General features: G+C 45.8%; 1 long non-coding RNA gene across 1 annotated transcript; it reads right to left on the bottom strand.

Moving 5' to 3' along the window:
- Positions 1-209: 209 nt before the first annotated feature.
- Positions 210-3909, bottom strand: LOC137538331 (uncharacterized). Its single transcript, XR_011024754.1, has 3 exons — positions 3822-3909; positions 3469-3567; positions 210-293 (listed from the first exon to the last, which is right to left on the bottom strand). It is a non-coding gene; the product is annotated as an uncharacterized lncRNA (long non-coding RNA).
- Between the last annotated feature and the right edge of the window lie 12700 nt (positions 3910-16609).

Below are 16609 nucleotides of genomic sequence, written 5' to 3'. Positions count from 1 at the left end.
GAACAATGCTGAAGTATTTTTTATAGTTGAAATAATGGCTGCCACTCCCCACGGGTTTCTGAATCCGGATGTGTTTCCCATCCAGTGCGCCAACACAATTAGGAAACTTGCACTCGGTCCAGAAGCCCTGGGCGATCTCCTCCCATTTCGTGGTGTCTGGCACAGGCATGTATCTGGCCCTCAGTCGCGTCCAAAGGATCCTCGAAGTCCTCACGACGATGCCTGCCACCGTGCTCTTCCCAATACGAAATGTGACATGTAGCGATGTATATGTTTGTCCAGTTGCGATGTACCTACAAGAGAAATAATCGAAATCAATTTTTCATGTCGTTACAGGAGAAAGGTTCAAGACAAGGTGGCGCAATATACGTGATGCATACGTGAAATGGCTACGGAAGAAAAAACTTGCCGAACGAAGTGGCAGTGGCGGGGGAAAGCGACAAAAAGACTACCAATTTGCCAAGCAATTGTCTTTCATCAATGCAAGCCTGGAACCTAGACTGTAAGTACCACTACTGTGGGCAGGAACTGAGAGCTCATTTTAGCAGACAACTACCATGACTTCGGCCATGTATTGCTATAAACTGGCCTCAATTCCCATGGCTAGCGAACTTTTCTCACAAGCTTTATCAAATGTTTGGTAGAAACGGTTGATAAAGTGTTTGCTAGTGTTTGCTAGCTCTGTGAATTGACGCCACATGCTGTTTGGCACACCAATAAATATTGTTTTTATCTACAGGACTGAAGACAATTTGGAGCAAGAGGAACCGACCCAGGAGGCACGGTTCAGCAGTGAGGAGAGCTTGGTGGATGATGACGTCGCCGATGTAACCTATTGCCCCGAGGAGAGGAGTAGGAGGAGGGAGTCCTTAGCTATCCCAGCTCTCTCCTTTGATGATGACTTGGGAGAAGAGAGCTTGGATGTTGAGGTTGCAGGACCGAGTGTGGAAGAAGCTGCACCTCCACAATCGACCGCTATGGAAGCTCCCGGGGAACAAGAACAAAGTGAGGAGCACCGAGAGACTGCAGCACAACCAGCGCGCAGGGCAACCCCGACACAGGCCAGAGGACGGGAAGATGCTGCCACACCACCAGTGAGGACCACCACACCAGTGAGGCGTCGAGGTACCCTCCCCCCAACAAGGAGAGAGACAGAGTCCGAGATGTCCGGGGCTGTCTCCGGACTTCTCGGGATTCTTCATAGCCACCAAACTCTCATAACCCGGCAGTTGCAAGATGAGGACAGGGGCCATATCATGGAGCAGTACAAGTCCCACATCACTTCACTGCAATGTGAGCTCGACGCTGTACACGGGCACTACAGGGACGAGCTTAAAATGATGCATGAGATGCACAGAGGAGAAATCGACCAACTGCGTGCGCAGCATCATCAGTCGGTGGGCCAGCTGCAGAACATGATGCAGCAAATACATCAACAAAGCAAGGAACTACTGAAATTGCAGGCACACCCGTGTTTTCACACTGTGATGTCTCTAATACCATATTTGGAAAAGGTGCCTTCCCAAAACTTGATGGCGTGCCATTCCACTTTGCTGGAGGTGATCAAACAGCACATGGACACGCCATTATTGCAACCACCAATTTTTAGACCCCCACAACCAACAGCGGTGCCCACCTGGCAATCATGACAGATGTACACCGGCTACAGAGGCAGTCAATATGGGCCACCGCTGTCAGGGTCCAGCTCATCCACGACCAGCACCCAAGAGAGTCCAGATTTCCAGGCAGCAACTCCCACCTTTTCTAGTAGTGGTGCCGATACAATTTGAAATAAAAAGTCAAATTGTTCCTGGACATGCTCCTCTGAATACCTCCGATCCTCGGAGGAAGGATACCATCACAGGGCTTTTTAGCCCAACCTTTTCCCTGCCCCATCTCCTTCAACCAAGGTTCAGAGGTGTTCAGATGACCATGTCAGGGAACTTTTGGTTTTGCTGGACTTGAACTTTAGGGCCTGGTGTCCCCGAAAGACACTACCTGGGTCACAACCTTGTGCCTTTTGCACTGCACCTGTAGTCATGCACCTGTCCCTTTGATTCCTCTTGTTCCTTACTTTGTTGTTCCTAATCACTTGCACAAGACCCTTGGAGCCATGGGTGAAGGACACCTTGACTGGTCGGTGAGAGGCCTAGCCTTTTCACTGACCTGTGTCCTTCATCCATGGCTCAGAGGGTCATGTGCCAGTGGTTACGTTTTTGAAGCACTTCAATTTATTAGGGCCTGGTGTCCCCGAAAGACACTACCTGGGTCACAACCTTGTGCCTGTTGCACTGCACCTGTAGTCATGCACCTCTGCCATCGGTTCCTCTTGCTCCTCACTTTGTTCTTGTTCCTAACCACTTGCACAAGACCCTTTGAACCATGGATGAAGGACACCTTGACTGGTCGGTGAGAGGCCTAGCCTTTTCACTGACCTGTGTCCTTCATCCATGGCTCAGAGGGTCCTGTGCCAGTGGTTAGGTTTTTAAAGCACTTCAATTTTAGGGCCTGGTGTCCCCGAAAGACACTACCTGGGTCACAACCTTGTGCCTGTTGCACTGCACCTGTAGTCATGCACCTCTGCCATCGGTTCCTCTTGCTCCTCACTTTGTTCTTGTTCCTAACCACTTGCACAAGACCCTTGAAACCATGGATGAAGGACACCTACACTGGTCGGTGAGAGGCCTAGCGTTTTCACTGACCTGTGTCCTTCATCCATGGCTCAGAGGGTCCTGTGCCAGTGGTTAGGTTTTTGAAGCACTAATAATTTAGGGCCTTTTGTCCCCAAAAGACACTACCTGTAGTCCTGCTCCTCTGCCATCGGTTCCTCTTGCTCCTCACTTTGTTCTTGTTCCTAATCACTTGCACAAGACCCTTGGAGCCATGGATGAAGGACACCTTGACTGGTCGGTGAGAGGCCTAGCCTTTTCACTGACCTGTGTCCTTCATCCATGGTTTAGAGGGTCATGTGCCAGTGGTTAGGTTTTTAAAGCACTTCAATTTTAGGGCCTGGTGTCCCCGAAAGACACTACCTGGGTCACAACCTTGTGCCTGTTGCACTGCACCTGTAGTCATGCACCTCTGCCATCGGTTCCTCTTGCTCCTCACTTTGTTCTTGTTCCTAACCACTTGCACAAGACCCTTTGAACCATGGATGAAGGACACCTTGACTGGTCGGTGAGAGGCCTAGCCTTTTCACTGACCTGTGTCCTTCATCCATGGCTCAGAGGGTCCTGTGCCAGTGGTTAGGTTTTTGAAGCACTTCAATTTATTAGGGCCTGGTGTCCCCGAAAGACACTTGGGCAGCTATGCCCTGCAACTCTTCCAGCACAAAGTTGGTGGTTGGTGTTCCTTAAAACTGACCGGGCTATACCATAGATATGTTATTTTTTTGTCTTCCATGTTGGAAGAATGTTTCCATGTTGGAAAGTGGTTGTTTTTGCAATAAAAAAATTTGTTTTTACATACCTCAGTGTGATGAGTAGTTCTTGTGGTGTGACTGCTCTCCTGAACGTGGTATCCTTCTTCCTAAGGTCATCCTTCACCATCTCCAAAAGGGTATCAAACCTGTCAGGAGATGTAAAGGAAGAAGCTGTAAAGTATGTTGTGGGACAAGGTGTTGGGTGGAGGATGGGGGAGGTGTGTTTACAGAGGTTTGGGAGTGTTGTGGAGGGTGGGGGTGTAGTGTATAGCTAGGTATACAGGGGTGTGGGGGTCAGGGTGGTGTGTTTAGCTAGGTATACAGGGATGAGGTGTTGTGGGGGTGAGGGTGGGGTGTTTAGGAATGGTGGGGGTTGGTGTATTTAGGCCTATATACTTACAGGGGAATAGACATCCGAGTGTAGCTGTAGAACTTCTGTGGGTGTCGTCTGAGGTCCCGGTAGAGGGCCTGGAACTCTCCCTTCCTCTGCCTCCTGGCTAGTAGAGGGTGCACCCACCATCTCCTGCGAGGAGCACGCCTTCTCCCCACATAGTAGTAGGTAAACAACAGGAAGGAGAGAATTCCCAGGTAATAAGCGTAAAAAATGACTGGATCCATGGTCCCAACTGCTGTCTCTGTATCCAAGGATGGTCTCCACACGTCCAGCTGTCTCCAACAATGACCCCAGAGCTTCTGCTGACCTCCCAGAACCCCAGGTATTTATACAGGTTGTTATCTCTTTAAGAATCCGGATCCGGACCGCAACCGTGTTCATACCGCACGGAAACCGTATGCAACCGGACCGGATCCGGACCGGATCCGGACAGGAACCGTACGGTTCATGTCCGATCCGGCTCCGGTGCGGTCCGGACATCCGGTGCGGTTTTCGCAAAACCGCAAGTGTGAACGGGGCCTTCCTCTGGAATCCCCTGGCTGCAGTACAGTCTATCATCTGATTATTATTCCTGGTTGCCAGGTCCTCACTATCAAAGAGATAGTTTCTGCACTGCCCAGGCCCACCTGCCCCTCAGGTAGTTCTTGGCCAGGCTGCCTATATCTCCCGCTTCTTGGGAGATAACCTTCAGTTCATCAAACACTTTTTAGGTGTCCAGAGGTTAGTCATACTTGTATTATTGGTGATTCTGCAGATCATCCATAATCAGGTATACATCTGTATTGTTGAAGATTCTGCAGATCATTAATAATCAGATTCTCTCTGTGTGCTGACACCAATCGTTACAAGGATATTCTGGTTACATTACTGCCATAATTCACTGTTGAAAACCCCCTAACGCACAGTTTAACAACACTCTCCACAAGGCCCACCAACAGTGCATGTGTATTTAAAACCAACATACATATTCAATTACGCGTGCACAGACAATATGAAGTCAACTGTGAATGTTTGTGTTGTCATGGAATACATGCACTGTTGGTGGGCCTTCAGGACATGGTTTCTGAAGTGTGGCGTCAAGTTGTTAATTATAGCAAACCTATTGCCATGGTCAAACTACTAATGACCCAAGTACGTTGATGCATTGCAAGTAGGGATGGCCCAGCCTAGGTGAACCCGTGGAGAAGCATGTGATCAGTTTGATCAGCTGATAGATTTGTAAGCCTCTGATTTTCTGTGAAGACTTCTTGGTTTAGCACATGATCAGGACCAGGAAATCTGAACCTTACAAATCTATCAGCTGTTTAAACTGATCACATGCTTCTCCATGAGTTCTACTAAGCAGGACCATCCATAATTACAAGTTACCAGTCAGACATTATAATATTACCATAGCCAATGTGTAACCAACCATATACTCTGACTTTACACATATGCTTGTATTGGAAGCTTTTGGTTACACAATGTTAATAATTTGTTTGGTGTGCATACATCAGAATGTCAAAAATGTTTGGCAACCAAAATAATTACCTATGGAAAGGACAGTAAGGTTTTGTCAACCTAATCAGATTAAGATGTGTTTACATCTTATTAACATTCTTAATAAGGTGCAGTAAAGACAAACTAGGAAGTGTAATGTGAACAACAAAAAATTTATTTAACAATTGCCGTAGCAATTCATTTTGGTTTTCAATTGCTTCAGCCATTCTGACGTGAGTAACATTGTGCCGGTCTAGGCCATCTGCCAAACGGCCTAACACTACATTGTGGGTTTCACCCACATGCGCCATTCGGCCTAAAATAAATTTGTGCTCTTGGCCCTCAGCCAATCTTAGCAATAACCCTTGTTGGGACTCTCCCACATTGGCCACTTGCTGCAAAGTGCCCCCTAGGTCCCCAGTACTGGCATTTATGTCTGCTAGGTCATTATGAAATCGGCTCATGTGGTCCTCCATGAGGCCCCTGTATTCTGATTGGGCCTGGATAAACTGCCTTGAGTGCCAGTGATCCGAATGGTCATGGGAATATGGGCGTGAACATCCATCTGGTGGTGTTGATGCTGCAGCACTTTCTTCCACTGAACCTGGTGACGATATGAGAGTTGTTTCATGAGACTCGGAAGAGACGTGCAGATTCAACTCATGTCCTTCAAATTTCTGCTGAAGATCCGAAGCAATTTGAAGTGAAGTCTCCTCAGCTAGGAAGGTAATAGAAAAATATTTTAGGTACCTATTTTCAGTACAAAACAAGCTGTACGCTCCTCATTTATACACTCACCAGCAAATGTTTCCTCAGGATGTATAGACTCCAACACAAGCACGACATCTTCCGAGTCAATGTCACCTATTAAATGAAAAAAATAACACATTAACATTTATGGCCTATATTCCAATTACCCACATGTAGATTTTACACACTTTTCCTAAGACCAATCTACACTATACGATTATATTTATGAATTTAGAACAATTCTATTAACGATTCAATTAAATCCAACATGTCCGATCCTGATTCAATTTGGTTCCATTTGATTTGCCATTTCTTACTAATGTCGAATTGAATCAGGATTGGACACGTTGGATTTAATCAAATTGTACATAGAATCGAAATCGATTAGTAAATAGAATAGTATCATGTACATGGAGCTTTAAGCCCCATGTAGACAATACAATTTTTTGTACAATTCCCTAACAATTAAATCCGACATGTCAAAATGGATTTCAAATCAAATCAATTACATTTGCTATTGATTATTATGTACGTAATAGAGATGTGTGTATTAGCTGGAAAAATCAACCTTGTAGATGATGGCTTAGGCCTTGAACAACAATCAGAAAAGAAACAAATACAATCACTTGGGACCTTTTATAATGAATGATAACTCAATCATATTTTTTTTATGCAAAACACAATAAAACCAAATGGTTGGGGTACATGGTGGTTACATAAAACCTGTATTGGCAAAATTTAGCATGGGGGTACTTACCTCGGCTGTAGGAACCCTCCAGATCCTATTGAGCCTTTCCCCCCTCCTCCTCCATCCCACGGCAGCTGACACTATCCTCCCAGAGCGCCGCCAATGTCAATATGTACCTAGCACGCTCAAGCGCAGCCGCAGTACCAATTATCTGCATGGAAATGGTGAATAGTCCATCTCCATCCGCCAGCTCAACTGTGCAGACCCAAGTCACCTGCGCAGTACAGCTGACCACATGGCGATAGCCTATTGACACCAATCTTCATCAGAAGAGGCACCACAGCGCCACCAATGGAACAACAAAAGGCAAATATTGCACAAATACAACAATTGTTGCCTCTGACTTCCGTGCCCTGCACCAAGACCGCCATGGGACACAGACTACAAAAACAACAACAGTTGTTAAGAAACAAATTGGTTGTGCCCTTGGGTGTGTGAAGCCTCAACATTCTAATGAGTCTTTGCTCATTATGATGTTGGGGATTCCCACACCCAAGGGCACGACCAATTTATTTCTTAACTGTAATGATCCGCTCAGCTGGATGCACTGGCAGACAGCTGTTTGACCATTCCTCTAGTCAGTGGGCTGCAGGTCTCTGCAAGAGAGACCTGTTTTTCCATTACAAGTTTCTGGTCTGTTCTGCTGCTGAGGAATTTGCATACACTCGTTATGCAAATCCCTTACCTGCCTCCTTTGATGACTGGCAGTATAAAGAGCTATGTTTCCCAGAGTCCTTTGTTGGTCATAAGGGTTAGTTCCTGTGTAACACTCGCCTGGAGTGTCAGCCTTGCTCTTTGTTGAAGGTTAGCTTAGAGTAATTCCTGGAACTGCACTAGGCAGTTTCCCTAGTGCAGTTAGGATTGCATATCTGTTTGTTTGTCTGTTGCGATTGTCCTGTCCCAGCGGTAGTCGACATGAAATCATTCTGTGTGTCTGGGTGCTAACCGGAACAGCGGTTGTTACTGGTAGCCCCTTCTGATCTGTCTTCCTGGATCGCACTAGCCGCTAGTGCTGTGAATCCTTCTGGTCTGCTACTCTCTTGCTGTACTTGGATCGCACTAGCCTCTTGCGCTAGTGCTGCGGATCCTTCAGTTCTGTCTTCCTGGATCGCACTAGCCTCTTTCGCTAGTGCTGTGGATCCTATCTCTCGCTTGTTCATGTTTTTGTGTGTCTGTCTTGTCTGCTACGAACGCTTGCTGGAGGCTCGGTGAGGTAACAGTTAAGCAAGCGCTCGCGTCCTCTGTTTCATGTTTGTCTGTCGGTGGTTAGTTAGGCGTGCTTGTCTCTGTTGTGCTTATCGCGCGAAAATCACGCATACACGCGTGCACTGTTGCGAATGAGTGCGGTGTTCGCGTTTAGCTAGCGTTTGTTATTTTCCGTATCTTCTCATTGTATGATTTGCTGTACTTTTGCTACTCTCGTGCTCTGCCTTGCTGTAGCCTTGTGTCACCTCTGGCAATCGCCTCTCTCGCGATTGCATTCCTACTTCATATCTGCTGTTGTGTATGCACCGTCGCGGGTTGGCGACTAGTTTGGTGCACACACATACAATCTGTCCCTGTGCTCATTCTCTTCTGCAATCGCTTCTCTTGCGATTGCGTTCTCACTTGGTTTCTTCTGTTGTGTGTCCACCGTCGCAGGTTGGCGGCTAGATTGGTGGACATACATACATTCCTCATCTGTGCTTATTCGGTCTTGTGTCTCTGTTAGCAATCGCCATCTCTGGCGATTGCCTTCTCACTTTGTCTTCCTGGTTGTGTGTTCATTGTCGCAGGGTGGCGACTAGTTTGGTGAACACACATACCCTCTGTCGCTTTGATCTCTCTCTTTCAGGGCTATCTTGCCCTGCGTTCTTCCCTTTGTACAATTCCTGTCTGGCGTGTGTGGTAGGGCAGAGGAGCTGTTCCTCTGCACTCCACAACTCCCCCTATCGACAGGAATTTCCCTCTACAGGTGCTTTGCACCTTTTGCTGGGTTCCCGCAAATTATACGCCTGTGGAGGATTTCCGCAGTGTCAGCGCACGTTTTGTGCGCTGATCACGGTGAGAATTCCACAATCGTTACATTAACTGTTATTTTTGTAGTCTATTAATTATTTGTATGTTATGTGAACAAACTCAGGCATGGGAAAGTTAACTAAACAAAAAAGTGTGTATGGCCCTTAACCGGTTCAGCGCCGCAGTGTCGAAAACCTCATGCTTCCGAGCCACGTTCACCTCCCATTCATTCGCCAATAACTTTATCACTACTTATCACAATTAATTGATCTATAGCTCGTTTTTTCCGCCACTAATTAGGCTTTCTTTGGGTGGTACATTTTGCTAAGAATTATTTTTTTCAAAATCCATTTTAACAGGAAGATCAAGAAAGAAATGAAAAAAAAACATTTTTTTCTCAGTTTTTGGCCATTATATCTTGAAATTAATATATGCTACCGTAATTTAAACTAATGTATTTTATTTGCTCATTTGTCACGCTTATTACACCATTTAAATTATGTCCCTATCACAGTTTATGGCGCCAATATTTTATTTCGAAATATAGGTGCATTTTTTCAATCTGCGTCCATCACTATTTACAAGCTTATAATTTAAAATATTATAATAATATACTCTCTTGACATGCATATTTAAAAAGTTCAGAACTTTAATTTTTTTTTTAATTAAAAAATGTATTTGGGTAATTTTGGGTGTGGGAGGGAAACAGCTAATTTTAAAAGAATAATAATGTAATTTTTTAATAAAAAAAGTGTGTGCGTGCAGTTTACTATTTGGCCACAAGATGGCCACAGTCAAAACTGTCCTGGATGCGAATGATCTTGCATCCAGGAACTACGACGGAGAAGTTTCCTGGGGCAGAAATAGAAAGCGTCGGTTTTTCTGCAGGGAAATTAGATCGGTGAATGGGAATTATATTCCCATTCACTGATCGTAGGGCTAATGGCGGGTGGCGGGAGCGCGCCCGATCACACGCACCACGCAGAGAAAGCAGCAGTGCCTATCTGGACGAGGATAGTCATCCAGATAGGCTGAAGGGGGTTAAACATCACCCCTCTCAATAAGCATGCATAACATGACATTAATTAGTCATATATTGCACCTTATGTGCCTATTACCAGGGCCGAGCCTGGGCGGGTGCTGCGGGTGCAAGGCACCCAGGCGCCTGCCTCAGAGGCGCCGCCCGGCCCCGCTCTCCCCCTGTGGCCGCAGCCGCTCTCCCCCTGTGGCCGAAGCTTCAAGCTCCCTCCCTCTAGCTGCCGGCGCTGCCGCGTCAGACCTCGATCAGGCGGGCGGGCGCTAGGACCTAGCACGCCGCACTGATATGCAGAAGTGACATCACTTCCGCATATAGAGCGGGTGCGTCCGGCGCCCTTTTCCTGGTCGGGTCGCCCGCTGATTGAGGTCTGACTGAAGCTGCTGCAAGGTGAGCGGGGAGCGGAGGAGGGAGCGGCGGCCGGGCGCACATACCCCCCGGCTACCTATCCCGGGCGCACATACCCCGGGCGCACATACCCCCCCGGCTACCTATCCCGGGCGCACATACCCCCCCGGCTACCTATCCCGGGCGCACATACCCCCCCGGCTACCTATCCCGGGCGCACATACCCCCCCGGCTACCTATCCCGGGCGCACATACCCCCCCGGCTACCTATCCCGGGCTCACATACCCCCCCGGCTACCTATCCCGGGCTCACATACCCCCCCGGCTACCTATCCCGGGCGCACATACCCCCCCGGCTACCTATCCCGGGCGCACATACCCCCCGGCTACCTATCCCGGGCACACATACCCCCCGGCTACCTATCCCGGGCGCATATAACCCCCCCCCCCCCCCCCCGACTACCTATCCTGGGCGCACATACCCCCTGGCTACCTATCCTGGGGACATATATCCCTGGCTATATATTCTGGGGACACTGTCTGTTTGTCATTATGTGCATTTACTGGTGAAAATCTCTCTTATTATGTACATTTGCTGGTGAAAAGCGGTCTCTTGTTATGTGCATTTGCTGGTGAAAATCGGTCTCTTGTTATGTGCATTTGCTGGTGAAAAGCCGTCTCGTTATGTGCATTTGCTGGTGAAAAGCCGTCTCTTGTTATGTGCATTTGCTGGTGAAAAGCCGTCTCTTGTTATGTGCATTTGCTGGTGAAAAGCGGTCTCTTGTTATGTGCATTTACATGGGGAAAAGCTGTCTCTTATGTGCATTTAGTGGGGAAATTTTGTCAGTAAAAATAATCTTTTGTCAGTAAATTTTTAGGTATTTGTCAGTAAAAAAATAACGTGAAAGGTTGGCAACACTGGCAGGCTGCGCGGCGCAACGGGAAAGATACAGGCAGCCCACCTTGGGCTTGGCAGGGGGGAGGAGCAGACGTCAGCGAGCGAGAGTAGGGTGGCCGCAATCAGCCATAAATACGCAGTGTGTGACTGCGTCACACTCGCAGAACCTCTCAGCCTGAGTCAGTCCAGAGACTAGCAGACTCGCAGGAAGCCAAAGCCAGCCAGGAGCAAGCCCATGGAAAAGCGGTAGGAATGGGGTATCACATGCATGCGGAAAGAGGTGGAAGGTGTGGGTGTGATTAGACAGGACACGGGTGTGGTTATGTGGTTGGGCGCAGTAAATTTAACCACTCCCATAGGCGCCAGAGAAAATCTTGCACCCAGGTGCCAGGCACCCCAGGCTCACCCCTGCATATTACCTGCATGCTTTGGTATGCATTGACTCCAACAACATTGTCCACACAAATATCCGCAGCCCAGCTGTTAAAACTGTTATTGTGTTGCACAAATGAAAATATGCTATCCAGCGTATCCCTCTCTTCATGTCCCTTTGTTTAAATGATTTTCCGTAACACAGAAAACTCCCCAATACTTTCTGCAGCATGTGATGGCCTCTGAACACATTGGGGAATGTAATCAGTCACTCCAGCATCACCAACGCCAGACACATCACCACCTACAGAAAATTATACTGGGAAAATAAAGTCAATATGGTATCCAGCATATCCCTCTCTACATGTAACTTGGTTTACATCTTTTTATATAACCTCAAACTCACCAGCAGTTTCTCCTGCATCTGATTGGCCCTCAGATTGTGCAATGTCATCAGTGACCGGAGCATCCAGACTCAAGACAGACACAACATCACCTACACAAAAGTGTAATTGGTAAAAATGAAAATCTGGTAGCCAACATATCCCTCTCTTCATATATTTGCATTTACATCATTTTATGTAACACATCAAACTTACCAGTAGTTTCTCCGCCATCTGATGGCCCTGCAACGGAATGAGTGATGTCATCAGTGACTCCACCATCCCCACTAACCCCAGACACAATATCACCTACAATAGTGTAAGTTATAACAACATTATTCATTTAACAATAGTAAACCACGTGTCCACTTTACAATTCCATGAAAAATACAACAGAATTATCAATTACCATCTTCTGAGGTTGCAGAGCTTGGCAAGTCTGCATCGTACCCACCCCAGATGCCATGCAGGGCGTCAGTCCTCAGAAAGGGCTCCACAACCTGCTCATAGTCACTCATTTTGAGTGACCGTGGTGGACCACTACCTATACCAATGTTATACAAAAAAAAATGAAATGGTCACAAACAAACCATAATTGTTTCATTTTGTATTTAATTGTTTTAACATATGCCTACAAATACATTACTTGACTATCCTGCTAATCTTGTCTCTGAGAGTTTCATCCACTGGCCACAATGAAACATGCACATCATATGTTATGAATGACAATCCAGTACACATACTGAATGTGGCTTTGTAATGTGCGATTCACACACTACTGCAGCCTAACTGTTCAGCATAAGAAATCAAAGCTACTAGTGTGGTTGATGGTGGCTACAACAGGACACCTGTAGCCCAAGTGGCCAAATGCGCATGCTACCTCGGCACCCCCTATTGATACAACACTGTAATACATGGTTATTTATGGCGTATGTTGAAACCCATTAGTCAGTCCAGCATGATAGGCAGCCAATTTGTAGTCTTCAAATGCCAGAAATTATGGCAGCCACCATATCCCTGTACCTTAATTGAGTTTTTGGTCCTAATGTGAAATATTATCAGTACAGGTTCCCTTTAAAGGTGAAATAAGGTAAGAGTGATATGTTGGCTGCCATATTTATCACCTTTTCAACAATAGCAGCTGAACACCTGTCCTGCTAATGCATATCTCTAAAATAGTTTTAACAAAACAGGAAAAAAAAGTACACTAACAAAATACACAAAAATAAAAAACAAATATTTAAAAAATAAAACCAGAAATACCTGATCTCCTGCCTGCTTGTTCAGGGGCTATGTGTACAACTAGCATAGCCACATAATCACCAGCAGAGCCAGGCAAGTGGTATTGCATACAAATGTAGACATATGGCAGACTACACATCTCTCAAACTTCAGCTGCCCTTTACAGGAAAACTGCACAGAAGGTTCGAATGATGAAGAGGTGATAATTGTGACATTTCACAATTACACCATGAGGCCTGGAACCCACTGCAAAATGCAATTGCTAATCGCAAGTGCTAACATTTTGTATGAGCAGTTTGTAAACGGTTTCATGAGCATTTTAGGGAGCGATTTTAGAAAGTGTATCACGTTGGCAGCGGTTGTGTAGCAATTTGTGATGAGCGTTTTAAATTCTGATTGGTCCTTTCATTTTTTTAAATTTTGTTACAGTATGCAGTAACTTAAAAAAGCTAGCAAAATTGCTCTAGTGGGATCCAGCCCTGAGGGCTGAAACCCACAAGGGCTATTTTTAGAACATTTTTGGAGCCTTTGAAAACGCTAGCGTTTTGAAACAAGGATCAGCTACTGTCAATGGATGGGCCAACTTCTACTGGAGAGATTGCAATACAGAACATTGCACGTGTAGGACATGCAGCATTTTGGGAACATTAGCTCTTAAATGTAAAGTAGTTCATCTAAACCTGCACGGAGCCATTTTACTTGCGTTTTTAAGTTCCTGCACACTGTAACAAACTTCAAATGATTTTAAAGGACCAATCACACTTTAAAACGCTAATTGCTAAACAAACGCTTGCAAATTCATACACTTTTTACAAACGTCACTAAAACACTCATGAAATTGCTTTCAAAATGATCAAACAAAACGCTAGCGATTGCAATGAGTGATAGCATTTTGCAGTGGGTTCCAGGCCTTACAGACTGCCCTTATGTAAAAACGTTATGCTAATATAGATCAATCACACCAGGAACAAGCATGCAGCTACTCAACACAAAACAATATCACACATGGATGCATGCTGGTTCAGCCCGTGAAGCAACAACCAATGAAACCATACAATCAAAAAAAAACACTGCCAAGTGGCATTCAGTTAGTTATCCATCTTGGCATGTTATGTTACCAATTGTATGTAGTATAAGGGAACTGCCTAAATAAAGATGTCACTGTATGTTTTGATTTTAGCCTTATACTACATATAAATGGTAAGATTGTATCAACAGAAATGGAACCGTGTATGCCCACCAGAACACCAAAACCAAACATTTAATAAAAAAAAATGTTGCTTCAGTTGTGGCAGACAATTAATATACATGGCAACAACTGACTTGAACATTTTTATTGCTTTGCTAATGCATTTTGTCATAACATTCATTTTGAAAAAAAAAAAACTTCCAAAAAAACTTACGCACACTGTCGCAGCTTGCTCAACTTCTTCCATAACCGTAGCTTTGTTGAACCCTTTGAGTCTCCCTGCCCATTAGAGTGCAGTATACCCTGCCTTAGCCTCACCTTACAGATCAGACTGTGACTCCTTCTCAAAGTCTACCTTCTCACCTTTGAGGGCGTTCAGTTTTGGGGGACTCCACCACCTGGCCACACAGTCCACGTAGCCAAAAAATAAAAAACCTCCAACCGCTTTAGATCTGATCAGTACAGACTCATCCACAAATACCTCCCCATATCCCCACGCTGTATTCCAAAAGCCCCTGTGCTGCTACAGCCCTGGTGAGGGTCATCACCCCACCAACACCAGGCAAATCCTCTACTCTCTAACCTTACCCCCCTCATACCAGGATATATTGCCATGTGGAAAGCAGGCCACTGTGGGCATGCCTAGAATTAGTACAGTGTAGGGATGGTCAAGGAGATGCAAAGCATTTCCAGTTAATGAAGGACTATGCAAATTGTGTATGCAAATGTATGCAGCTAGAAAGTGGACCAACTAGATTTTACCTCGGCAGGATTTGATTGGTTCATGTTCAAGCTGCATAAATTTACATAATGCTGCATCACCTCGAAATTTGGATCTCATTGACCACCCCCAGCACAGTGTTCCTTATTAACCCTTTAGCAGTGTGTAACACTTTGCCCAATATTAGGCTTGACCTTAATGCACATGTGCTAGAGAAGAACCTATGATAGGGTCTCTCCTCTCTAGGTCAGAGTTATAAAATATTTATCCTCTGTCCCTAGAGATTTGCTAAAAATAATGTGCATACATTAGTTGTGTACTCAGAATGTCTCAGAGGTGCCATAAAAGAGTTGCCAAAGGCTGTGTTTATCTGCAGGGGTCTTTGCGGATCCCCCCACGCAATTTGTTGTGGGGTGTAGCTATGCTGTAGAAATGTAGTCACTACCAGTCTAGACATAAATATGCGAACTCTCAGGCACTGGTGAGTACATCAGCAAACACAGAATCTACTGTGTTGTAAAGGCTGGTAACTGCATGTGTACTCAGCCTATCAATTCGTAACAACAAAGCAAATAAGCCCCATAGGGGGTAAATGGGACACCTTCACAGAAGGTAGCTGGGTTGAAATAGAATCACCATTGAGGTGTGTAGCGTGAGGAAGGTGGTGTGAGGAAAATTAGGTGCCACTTTAGCAGCCCCATCTGAGTTATTTTGTGTACTAAAACTTGGGGCAGGGCTGCTGCAACAGGCTATATATATATGGGCTGCCTCCCCCAGCAAAGCAGCAAAGGGAGCACAATATTAGCCTAAACTGCATGCAGATTTGGCTCGTCTCCCACCACCGAGTGGTGCTGTAATGCTGACTTCATCCTTACGTCCAGATATGATGTGATTGGTACCCGAAGGAGGCTTTCAGTGTTACAGCGCCACTCAGTGGTGGAAGAAGAGAGCTGATCTTGCATCCAGATCAGGTAAATATCATGTGCCACTCTGCATTACACTATGGGAGTCTCAAACCAATGTGGCGCTGCAACGCTTATTATTAAAATTTAAAAAAAACAGGGTAAGGGTTAAAGGAGGTCCTCTTCAGTATTTGTATATTAGTCTAGTGCTCCCAATTCAGGGAGGCCCAGCCCAAAATTAGTATAGATGAAAGGTAGAATTGATAATAAAGAGAGACCCTGATCAGTAGGAGTATATACTGTAGCTATTAACCACTTGCCAACTGCCCACAGCTGATGGGCCTCGGCAAAGTGGTGTGCAGAATGACCGCAATACACCCATCGGCAGCGGCTCGTTCTGCACTTTCTGGCCGGGGATTGCGCGCTGGTTGCACGCGCATCCGCCGGCAATAGGCTCCGCCCACCTGCGACATCAACCTGCTGGCCAATTAGCAGCGCCGGCGGGTTGTTAACCCCCAATCTCCCGCATTAAAAGCATATAATACGCTTTATAATGTATACAAAGCATATAATACAACTATACTATACGTATTCTATATCTTTCCTTCAAGCCTGGTGTGACAGACCCAACTAACTATAAACGCCTGCTTACATCACGTGAACTAGAGCAATGGATGAATGACAACTGGCTGAAACTAAATGCAGACAAAACTGAAGTCCTTCTGATC

The sequence above is a fragment of the Hyperolius riggenbachi genome, chromosome 11 (assembly GCF_040937935.1).
Source record: "Hyperolius riggenbachi isolate aHypRig1 chromosome 11, aHypRig1.pri, whole genome shotgun sequence".
Taxonomy (NCBI): domain Eukaryota; kingdom Metazoa; phylum Chordata; class Amphibia; order Anura; family Hyperoliidae; genus Hyperolius; species Hyperolius riggenbachi.
This window is presented reverse-complemented; position numbering and strand designations above follow the sequence as displayed.